Source organism: Lolium perenne, chromosome 6 (assembly GCF_019359855.2).
Source record: "Lolium perenne isolate Kyuss_39 chromosome 6, Kyuss_2.0, whole genome shotgun sequence".
Classification (NCBI taxonomy): Eukaryota; Viridiplantae; Streptophyta; class Magnoliopsida; order Poales; family Poaceae; genus Lolium; species Lolium perenne.
The window spans coordinates 64,250,185-64,262,976 of record NC_067249.2 but is presented as its reverse complement, the minus strand read 5'-3'; positions in this window follow the sequence as shown (position 1 = coordinate 64,262,976).

Below are 12,792 nucleotides of genomic sequence, written 5' to 3'. Positions count from 1 at the left end.
AAATTCCGGCCAAATGTCTGGCAAAAAAACCAGCCCATGTCCAGGGTAGTACTGAGCCACATCGCCAAAAGTCCTTAGCCGATTTTTGGGGCCCGGATATTTTGCAAATATCCGGCCCGGATTATCCGGCCTGGTGAAACTTTTTCTGCATCCTTTTGTCTTGTTTTTCCACACAAGACACTCACATATATGTATATATATAATATCTGCAACACTTCATCAAACATTAGAGTATCACATGTATTGACATCAAACACTTCAAAACATAATGTGAGAGATGTTCTTTCAATATCCCCATTTTTGGTGTTTGATGACAATATACGGATTTGCAACAAAAACACTATAGAGAGCAAGCATGTTGGCAAAATATAGAGGCACTCCCCCTACATGTGTACATACAAGTAATTTGCATTTGAATACAAATACACAACATATAGGTGCGAGGTGCCTCAACACACGAGGTATCCAACATGAGCTCAAACAAGAGACATAGACATATATGAAGTTGAGACAAGGTGATAGAGATCATACTGATACGTCCATTTTGCATCACTATTTTATATCATAATTTACTGTTATTCATTGATATATTTCATATTTAGAGATGATACTTATGTTATTTCACCTATTTTGCATGTTTCATGATTATTGGAGAATTACTCACCGAAGTCAGGATTCTGCTGGAAAAAGCGCCGTCAGGATACAATATTTCTGAAGATCAACAATTGACGGAAAATATACCGAAGATCCTATTTTTCCAAATGACGGAGCCAGCCAAAAGGGGAGGCCGAGGAGGGCCGCCATGGGCCCTCCCCATAGGCCGGTGCGGCCACCAAGGCCGGCGCGCCGCCACGTGGGGAGGGGGCCCACGACCCCCTCGGCCATCGCCTTTTCGCGTACTTCATCTCGCAGAAACCCTAAGGTGCGGGGGGACATCGAGGATAGTCAGCGCCGCCTCCTCGAGGTGGAAAAACACCAGAGAGAAAAGAGCTCTTCGGCAGGCAGAAACCTGCCAGGGAAATTCCCTCCCGGAGGGGGGAAATCGTCGCCATCGTCACCGTCATCGAGCTGGACTTCATTGGGATCATCATCATCATCATCTCCACCACCGACACCGTCATCTCCACCGCTGCACCTCGTCTCCGCTGTAACATCTAGGGTTGAATCTTGAGTATTTCATAGGGGAAACTCTCCCGGTGTTAATTACTCCTTGTTATTGATGCTATTGAGTGAAACCGTTGAATCAAGGTTTATGTTCAGATTGTTATCCATCATCATATCACCTCTGATCATGTTCCATATGATGTCTTGTGAGTAGTTCGGACATGGGTGAAGTCTAAATGTTAGTAGTGAACTATGTTGAGTAATATTTAATGGTTTGATATTTAAGTTGTGGTGTTATTCTTCTAGTGGTGTCATGTGAACGTCGACTACATGATACTTCACCTTTATGGGCCTAGGGGAATGCATCTTGTATTCGTTTGCTAATTGTGGGGTTGCCGGAGTGACAGCAACCTAAACCCCCGTTGGTATATCGATGCATGAGGGATAGCAGGATCTCAGAGTTTAAGGTTGTGGTTAGATTTATCTTAATTACTTTCTTCTATTTGCGGATGCTTGCAAGGGTTTTAATCACAAGTATGTATTAGTCCTAGGAAGGGCGGTGCATTAGCATAGGTACACCCACACAACACTTATCAAAACAATGAAGATTAATCAACTATATGAAGCGAAAGCACTAGACTAAATTCCCGTGTGTCCTCAAGAACGTTTAGTCATCATAAGTAAACAAACCGGCTTGTCCTTTGTGCTAAAAAGGATTGGGCCACTTGCTGCAATTATTATTCTTGCATTTTACTTACTTGTATTTTATTTATCTGCTATATCAAAACCTCCTGAAAACTTGTCTGTGAGCATTTACAGTGAATCCTCCATCGAAACTGCTTGTCAACACCTTCTGCTCCTCGTTGGGTTCGACACTCTTATTTATCGAAAGTACTACGATACACCCCCTATACTTGTGGGTCATCACATACCCATATGGAGATATATAATACCGGATATATAACATCACACACCATATAATAAACCTTGGTCTCAACATATAGAAATCCAAAATCCTTAACATAATGTCTCACAACCACATATAACACATAGTTTTGAACGATCAAACCAACAAGCCAAATAGTTCAAATAAACGACATAAATAAGGACACAAGCAATAAAGGAATGATAAACGCATATGCTTGTGCCCTAACCATGCAAATCCCCGTAGAGAAGACCTAATAGAACACTTCTCCCCCTTTGGCATCGAGACGCCAAAAAGGGGAAACGCGCGATGCTACTCGCCCCATGGAGATCACTCGGATTCCTCTTCGGTTTGGTACTCATCATCACTATCTGCGGCAGGAGGAGAGTCGCGAGCGAAGGTGGCCTTCTGAATGCACTGCTCAAGATCAGTCCATGGAACCTGGGAAGAGTGCCACCCACTGTAAGCTGGGTGAACTGGAGGCTGAGGCGGAGGTCCTTTCTCACCACTGAGCTTGTGAAGAATGACCGCCTAAGTATGCTGAATCTCTGAGCGCTGGCGGCTGGCCTCAAAGTTTTCCTTGTGAATCTCAATGTTCATGCACAGAACATTGCGCTGAAACCAACTAAGCTTCTTCACATGCTTCTGGATCACATGAGTATCAACATGGCGAGCGGGGGCAAAGCCACTAGAGCGGGCATCTCCCATAAAGGAGCCAGAAGCAGGTGCAGCAGGGGGAACGGGCTTCTTCTTGTAAGCCTTCTTGACAGTGTGCTTCTCCTTAGGGAAATGACTCAAGTCTTCATTAAGAGCAGAAGTGTTGTTGATGAGAAGTTGAATATATGGAGCATAGGGCATAGTGGTCCGGGAGACCATGGCATCATGAATCTCATTAAAGATGAAGTCCATGATATCAAGGGTGAAGTCTAAGTCCTCATCACCATCACGAGCACACTGAAAGCCGAGGTGCATAAGATCCACAAGAGCTCCATGGATTGCATCAGTGTTTCCACCACTTGGAGCAATGGTGGCTCGAAAGAAACGGAGCAACTGACTATAGATCGGAAGGAGACCCTTGGTAGAACCAACAGCTCCAGACGAGTCATAGAGATCAAATAGCACCATCTTATCCGTCTTCTGAGGACCATGGAGGCGGTGACCACCTTCTGCAGAAAGACCAAGAATAGAGGCAAACCAGCGCAAGGTTGCCTCACATGGGGTGGAGCCAGTCATCCACTTCATAGTGCGCTCAGTATCTTTCTTGAAGGCAAGTGTAGCAAAGAATTGCTTAATCAAGTCGGGACTATAGTCACATTGTATCTTCATCAGATCTTGTAAACCCATCCTTTCGGTGACCCAGATGGCATCCTCAAAGTGATTATTGACAGCCAGAAGATCCACATTGATTGCTTGAATAGGTCTCACTTTTCTCACGGGTTCATATATATCCTTGAAAATGAACTCCTGCTCCATGCACCAGAAGCGCTTGTCCTCAATCTCATCATCCCTCTCAATGTCTTCATACCAGTTCTTCTGATGGATAGCTGCATAAGAGACACTATCCATTGACTTGTAGTTCTCCCTAGATGACTTGACCTTCCGCCTTAGAGTGGCGGACTTGCGAGGAGCATTCTGAGCAAATTCATCACTCGACCGGGTATGGCTTGAGCGCCTCCGAGTACCACTACCCGTGAGAGGCAAAGACGGATAGCAAAGAGAAGATAATGCTCATAAGTCATGCATTGATACAGTAATGTACTCTAGAATCATACTATGAGGCGATAAAAGTTTAGACATGATAGATTGAATCAAAACTGCAGCAGCAACATAGCTCCAGGCCGGATAATCCGGGGTCCCCGAGGGGCGGATAATCCGGCCTGGCCAGATAATCTGGCTGGCGCGGGGGGCGGATATTCCGGCCCTGTGAATCTGCAGAAATCTCAAGTAAAAACTTGTCTAGAACCAGATCGGCCTCATAGCATGCAACTGGAGTATACTACACATGATTTGGAACAACTAGACACCATCTCCACCAAGAAAATAGCACATATAAATCACAACACCTAGGGTTAGGGATTGTGAGCCATACCCTCATCCATTGGAGGAGCCGCTTGGAGGAGATGAGAGCTAGGGAGGAGGGACACCCAATCCACCCAAAAACTCCGAGAGGGAGCGGACGGGGTGGCTCCGGCGAGGAGGAGGAGCTCCGGCGGCCTTGAAGGAGAGAGAGGGCGCGTGGGGGAGATTGGTTGTTGTTGCAACCGTCCACCCCGCGGCCCCTCTCAAATCCCTTCGCAACCTACTGATACGTCTCCAACGTATCTATAATTTCTTATGTTCCATGCTAGTTTTATGACAATACTTACTTGTTTTATTCATACTTTATATCGTTTTGACGCATTTTCCGGAACTAACCTATTAACAAGATGCCGAAGTGCCAGTTCCTGTTTTCTGTTGTTTTTGGTTTCAGAAATCCTACAAAGGAAATATTCTCAGAATTGGACGAAATCAACGCCCACGATCTTATATTTCACGGAAGCTTCCAGAGAGCCAGAGAGGGACCAGAGGGGAGCCCTGGGGGCCCCACCCCACATGGCGGCGCGGCCAAGGGGGGGGGGGGCGCCAGCCTATGGGGGGCCACCCCTGGCTCCTCCGAGGCTGCCCTTCCGCCTATATATTCTCTCCGCCTCGAAAACCCTAAAAAGATAAGCCACGGGACGAGAAAAGTTACGCAACCGCCGCCATCGCGAAGCCAAGTTCGGGGGACAGAAGTCTCTGTTCCGGCACGCCGCCGGGACGGGGAATTGCCCCCGGAAGGCATCTCCATCGACACCATCGCCATCTTCATCGCCATTGCTGTCTCCTATGATGAGGAGGGAGTAGTTCTCCCTCGAGGCTAAGGGTTGTACCGGTAGCTATGTGGTTCATCTCTCTCTCCCATGTGATCTTTATGTGATCATGAGCTTTGTATCACTATTAATCTATGTGCTACTCTAGTGATGTTATTAAAGTAGTCTATTCCTCCTTCATGATGTAATGTGGACAGTGTGTGCATCATGTAGTACTTGGCGTAGGTTATGATTGTGATCTCTTGTAGATTATGAAGTTAACTATTACTATGCACTCTAGAGTTACTTTAATATGAACTCCGGATTCACTCTCCATGGTGTGACAGTGACAGTGTTTGCATCGTGTGTGATTCCTTTATGACGTTGTGGAGCTTGTTTACTCCGGCTTGAGGTGTGCTTTCGTAGCCCTACACAATGAATGGTGTTTGTTATCCAACAATAGAGTCTTTGAAAGTAGTACAAAGGAAGAGAACTTATTTATTTATGTGATTATTGTTGAGAGTGTCCACTAGTGAAAGTATGATCCCTAGGCCTTGTTTCTAAGCATCGAATCACCGTTTATTTACTGTTCTACTGCATGTTTACTTGCTGCCATAGTTATTTCAGATTGCTATTATCACTCATATTCATCCATATCACTTGCATCTTACTATCTCTTCGCCGAACTAGTGCACCTATACATCTGACAAGTGTATTAGGTGTGTTAGGGACACAAGAGACTTCTTGCATCTTAATTGCAGGGTTGCTTGAGAGGAATATCTCTGACCACTACCTCCCTGAGTTCGATAAACCTTGGGTGATTCACTTAAGGGAAACTTACTGCTGTTCTACAAACCTCTGCTCTTGGAGGCCCAACACTGTCTACAGGAATAGAAGACATCACCTACCCAGGCCGGATAATCCGGCCCTACGTAAGGGCGGATAATCCGGTCGGGCCGGACTTTCCAGGTCGCCAACAAGTCGGATTATCCGGTTTTCTGGAGAATTCCAGAACACCGGAAATCCTGCCTATCTTTTGTTGGTTATTTGCATAAGCCCATATGTGGTGCAATGAAGTATCACGTCACATATAAGATGCATATTGAGCAATAAGATGGGGCAACCTAGATCATCTGACCGAAATTTCTCAAACTCCAAGTTTTTACCAAAACATGACATATGAGCAAGATGGAAATGGCTTATAGATGAGTGTAGGCTTGGGTTTAGAAAACTCAAACTGTTAATGGTACATGATCACTCAAGTTTGCAAGATACGAGCAAATAAGGTCAAACTAGAGTGATTTCTCATAAGAACAAGGAGATGTCAAATAAAATCATTAAGATTCAAATAACTCCAACTCTTCACAAAGAAGAGTGTAGTGGCCTGGGCCACCATATATGAGTGTTATGGCATGGCACCGCGAAGATATATCTTGGGTCCAAACCACTACTCATCATTGAAGCTCACATATCAACATATGATATAAAGAGAATGATTTCTTAATGTTGGCATTATGGGGGGGGGGGGGGGATAGCTCAATAATTTAAACCGCACTCCCCCTATTTCCATGCCCACATCTATACCAAATAAAGTCTTGAGACAAATGTGTGTTTGCAAGATGGTCAAGCTATACTCCTTGAATCAATGATATTTAGTTCATCTATTATATCTATTATACATTAAAAGTATATGACGGGCACACCAGAAAAAAGAGAAATACTAGAAAATCTCACAATAATCAGAAAAATCGGACCGTTAATTTTGTACACCAAAAGTTATTGACCATTAGATTAGATTGGAGTAAAAATTATCCACCACTGCCATTATAATGCAATAACGTTTCAACGTTTGGGCTTGCCATCAAATTAGGTCTTCTTGGCTATTAGACGTACACGGGGAAAGAAGATTTTACTGCGCCGCCGGCCACGCAGTTCCGGCCAGCTGCATCATGCCGTCCTTAAGTCAGAAGTAGAAAAACTAGAGAAGCAATCCCCTCATCCATGTGCGGCCGAGTGTAGCGTCACCTCTGTGGTTTGTTTTATCGTGTTCTGCTATGGCGTTCAGACTTGGACATACAGCGGGAATTTTTTTGCAAACTTCTCGCAGTACCATTGCCTTTATGTGATTGGATGATTGTCAAAGGCAGCTTGCTGTACGTATTTCCTGTCAGATCTACCAGCCATTAAACTTTCTTGCTGATTTGGTGTACGTATTGCCTGCTAGAATAAGACTGATACAGATGGTGCCGCAGTTGCTGTGTATCGACGTGCAGTCATCTGTTTGTACGAGAGCAGCACGGCAGGCATGAAATACAGTCGTTCGACGGCATCAACCACCATGTCAACATGGCCGGTTTTAGGATCAACCAGGTCAGACTTTTTTCAACACTCGGCCTTGATTTGATCGTTATTAAATAGCAGCAATGATGTAACAGTTTTCTTGAAAGTATTTACTTTGGGGGATTGTGGTATGTTTGTGCCGCAATTGCTGTGTACAGTCCTCTGTTTGTATAAGAGTGCCACGGCAGGCAGAAAATACAGTCGTTCGACGGCGTCTGTTTGTACGAGAGCGGCACGGCAGGCAGGAAATACAATCGTTCGATGGCATCAATCACCATGTCGACATGGCCGGTTTTAGGATCCACCAGGTCAGACTTTTTTCAACACTTGGCCTTGATTTGATCGTTATTAAATAGCAGCAATGATGTAACAGTTTTCTTGAAAGTATTTACTTTGGGGGATTGTGGTATGTTTGTACGAAAGCGGCACGGCAGGCAGGAAATACAGTCGTTCGACGGTGTCTGTTTGTACGAGAGCGTCACGGCATGCAGCAAATAGAGTCGTTCGACGGCATCAACCACCATGTCAACATGGTCGGTTTTAGAATCAACCAGGTTAGACTTTTTTCAAAACTCGGCCTTCATTTGATCGTTATTAAATAGCAGTAATGATGTAATAGTTTTCTTGAAAGCGTTTACTTTGGGGGATTGTGGTATCAAGTATTAACACATATGCCATGAACTGGATCGATTTCGTTTATGCATTACCAGTATACTCCTCAACAATTGCATTTGGCATGGATTAGACATGGTATTTTATCCACTCATTATCATGTAGATTAAGTACTATCACAAATTATCTGCTGTCAAAAGAAGTATTTTTGAAAATTATACTTGGTTGATATGAAATTAAGGGCTTTTTGCGGGAGGATAAAAGGTGGTATCAATGGGCTCGAAGTCACCAGGAAAAGATCACATTAGGAGCTACCAGATCATGAGGTAATTAGGAGCCGGGACCGATCAAGACATTATACACTAATTCAGAAAAGAAAAGGCGGCATCTCGCCTAGAGGAACCAAACTGGTAAGTTTGATCTGATCGGTAAGTTTGATCCGACCAATTTTAATCTGCTTTGGCTAAGTTCGTAGGTACTACTATCTAGAATCCTGCATTACCTAATCAACTACATATAAGAAAAAAAAATCTAAGGGTAAACACAGAAGCTGTTGTCCTAAAAGTTGTCTTTGTAGACATGTGACTCCCCATCCACAGTTTGCACAATTATTTTTTTATTTTTTACTTTTGCAAATGTCACGAGAAAATTGATCTCAATATTGTGGAGGTTCGACTTTACTTTGTTAGACACGTCAAAATCACCCGGTAAAAGTCACACCGATTGAACTTGCAATTGCTAATTAATTTGCTCCACACCGACTGAAGTTAATTGCTAATCAATTTGACCTGATGCATACACCTTTCAAAGATCGCCTGAAGAAAAGCCAGCTAGCTAGATATAGGTAACTGGTCTGGTGCTACTAGATGCAACTCTAGACGAGCGAGGCCAGCTTGAGCAAGTTTCCCTAGGTAAAAGTAATATATCTATTTTGTGTGTGTCAAGGTTATGGGTGTGTACGTGTGTGTCTCGGCATTGAGCACTTCGGCATCTTGTCATCGCGACCTCATGGACAGCCGTGGATCACTTCTCATCTCCACTCGATCGATCCTATTCCGCGTTAGGCTGGTGCCATTGGGGGCGGGAGTGGGGGCGGTATCGCCCGAGGCGGGGTGAGAGAGAGGCGGGAGAGGGGCGAGACGAGAGAGGAAGGCGGCGGCGCGGGCGCCCGGCGGTATCGCCCCCTCCTGCCCGGCTACCGCCTGCGTTGGGGGCGAGAGGGAGGCGAGAGGCGGGCGTGAGTGGGGCGGCAGCGTTGGCATGGAGAAGGAGGCGAGAGTGGGGGCGAGAGGGGCGAGAGGCGGGCGGGAGAGGGGCGAGAGGGCGTAACGGCTAGCTGACGTGGCGCGATATGATTCGTCCACGTTAGCTAGCCGTTGGGGTAGCCGTTGCTGGTTCAAAAAACCCCACGATCGGCTCTTCGAGGACTACTTCGCCGACGACTGCAATTATCCTCCGAGCTTCTTTCGGCGAAGGTATCGGATGAGGCGATCCCTTTTTCTGCGCATTGTGGATAGATTGGGTGAATACTCTCCGTATTTCACCCAAAGAGTTGATGCTCTCAACCGTGCTGGTTTTCTCCCCTACAAAAGTGTACTGCGGCTTTGCGTCTGTTAGCTTATGGAGCCGCTGCAGATACGATAGATGAGTGGCTTAAGTTAGCTAGACAAACTTCATCAGATTGTATAGATAGATTCTGTGAAGGCATCATTGCCTGTTACGGGGAGACGTTTTGCCGTCGACCAACTGTCGAGGATACTCAGCGTCTGTTAGCGAAAGCCGAGGAGCGTGGCTTTCCGGGCATGTTAGGGAGCATCGATTGCATGCATTGGCAGTGGAGGAACTGCCCAGTGGCTCATGCTGGTCAATTCACAAGGGGAGATATCAAACACCCTACCATAATCTTAGAAGCCTTTGCGTCGTATGATCGTTGGATCTGGCATGCCTTTTTTGGAGTGGCCGGGTCCAACAACGACCTCAATGTACTCAACCAGTCGCCGTTGTTCACTGATGTGCTTAGGGGAGAAGCACCCGTAGTGAACTTCACGGTGAATGGACACGAGTACAACTATGGTTACTACCTTGCCGACGACATCTACCCCTCCTGGCCGGTGTTCATGAAAGGTGTTACTCTTCCACAAAGTGAAAAGCAGCGAGTGTTCACTGCTGCTCAATCAGCTTGGCGCAAAGATGTCGAGTGTGCCTTTGGAGTGCTGAAGGCTAGGTTCAACATTCTAGCAGTTCCGGGACGCTCCTACTCGAGGCGTACTCTTGGGTTGATCATGCGTGCATGTGTCATTCTGCACAACATGATCATCGACGATGAGCGTGGTACAAATTTGGAGAACATCTATGAGACAGCTGATTCCAATGTTGGCCCTGCAATACACAACCATGCACCACCAAGCCTAGCAGCCAGGATTCAGATGGACAACGAAATGAGGGACTCACCGATGTATACACAGCTCCAGCATGATTTGATTGAGCATGTGTGGGCTAATGCCTAGATTATGTAATTTTTTCAAATTTTTATGTAATCTTTTCAAATTTTTATGTAATTTTTTTAATGATGTAATCGGTAACAATTTTAGTTCAATAAAATAATTTCCTTGCATTATTTTTAATGTTGTAATCTGAAAAAGAAATGCTGATGTCGAGGAGAGAGAAAAGCTGATGTAGAGGAGAGAGAAGTGAGAGCTGGCACTATAGCCCGTGCACTGGCACCGTGGGATGAGAGTGGGGTGAGAGTGAGGAAAAAAGCTGATGTGGCGGGTGAGAGTGAGGCTATGCATTGGCACCAGCCTTATGGTGTGACTTCTCGCCGTGGGCCGGTATTCTCAGCTACATATATGAAGGCATGAGTAGATCACTAGACTATGCTTCTTTTTACTGTCATGTTCGCGGCTCACTGGGCGTCGTTGCTAGATGGTGAGTCCGCAGTTCAGCTCCCAGTTGTTGCATACACCTGATTTTTTACAAGCTATTGCAGCGTTGCACTGATGAAATTCAAATTTTTAGGCATAACTACAATTAGAGTGTTGCAACGAGGACTAGCTGCGTATACGATTATTTTTTAAAAAAGGTATATCTATCATGATGGTTTGGTTACAGGTTGGTGTTTAGATAAAAGACAAGATCCGCATGCACATGATTTTCCTGTTTGCTGCAAGAGCATGAAGAATCAAGATGAGATAGAAATATCGATAAAAACATATATATTTGTAGATTGAAGTACTCATATATTTGTTGTCAACTACGCCTCAGAATAACTGAATTTAACTTTCGTTTTTCAATTCCAATGATAAAAGGGATGGCTATATCTTGCTCTGAATCTGTTGGTAAATGATTATAGGTTATCAAAGGCATTGCTGAACAGGTACTTCATGTCTATTAAACCTTTAGAACATTTAGTCAGAATTAAGAACATTGATCGAATGTCGCTGATGTTTTAGGTAGTCTTCAACTTTCAAAAATTTGAGTTGATCGATTAGTCTATGCTACACAGATTATATTTGGCATATAATGGAGCAATTAATTATTAACATATATTTACTAAAAGGGCCACTGTTTTCAGCCAAAACATGCGAAAAAAATTGCAAAAATAGTAGTGTGAAACCAAAGACAACCGTCGGCCGAGGCTTTTCCTACCTAACTAAGAAATATGAAATTCATTTCTAGAAATAATTCAATTTTGTATCTTAATTGTAAATTCCGTACATCATATCACAGGAAATATTTCAGCGTGAAAAATTATACAATTATTTACTTCATTTATACTTGGGCTCGCTCAAATTTACATATGCAACTATTATTTGGTGGCTACCACATTTTGTATTATGCATGAAAATATATTATAATAATAAACATAATCACAAGTCAATGCGTTAAAAATTTCTGTAATTTTACTTCCTACAAATATTCCGAAACACAAGAATAATACTTTCCATTTTATTCTCTGTGAGTCTCTAGAATTGGCTATATCTATCATATAGAGGATAATATATTAAGTTTTAAAATATTATCATCATAATTAATAAATTTATTAAAATAAATTTTACAACTTCAAATATGAAAACATAAATAAAAAAAGAGAAATTAAGACCTCGCCTGCGCATGTGCGCGGGCCACTCTGCTAGTTCCTCTAATAGCAAAATCTTGCTTCATCAAGAGGCTTCGCGAATATATCAGCAAGTTGATTTTTGGTAGGAACATAGATAAGCTCAATATCACCACGGGCAACCTGATCCCTAATGAAATGATTCCGGATCTCAATATGCTTCGTTCTTGAATGTTGCACCGGATTATAGGCAATCTTGATGGCACTTTCATTGTCACATAATAGAGGCACTTTGTCACAAATGACATCGTATTCCTTTAAAGTTTGCCTCATCCATAAAAATTGAGTGCATCCACTTGCGGCGGCAACATATTCGGCTTCGGCGGTGGAGAGAGATATACAATTTTGCTTCTTAGAAGACCAACACACCAAGGACCTACCAAGGAATTGGCAAGCCCCGGAGGTAGATTTCCTATCATCCTTGTCTCCCGCACAATCCGCATCGGTGTATCCATTGAGAATAAAACTTGAGCCTTTAGGGTACCAAATACCATATCTTGGGGTATCAACTAAATATCGAAAGATTCTTTTGAAAGCCATCATGTGACTCTCCTTAGGAGAAGCTTGATACCTTCCACACACACCAACACTCAACACTATGTCCGGTCTAGATGCACAAAGGTAAAGCAAGGATCCAATCATGGAGCGATATACCTTTTGATCCACCTCTTTACCATTGGGATCAAGTGCAAGATGACATTTAGTAACCATTGGAGTGGCTACACCCTTCATCTAGGTCATCTTGAACCTCTTGAGCATGTCTTGGAGATATTTTGCTTGATTGATGAAGGTTCCTTCTCTCAATTGCTTGATCTCAAAACCAAGGAAGAACTTCATCTCTCCCATCATAGACATCTCAAACCTAT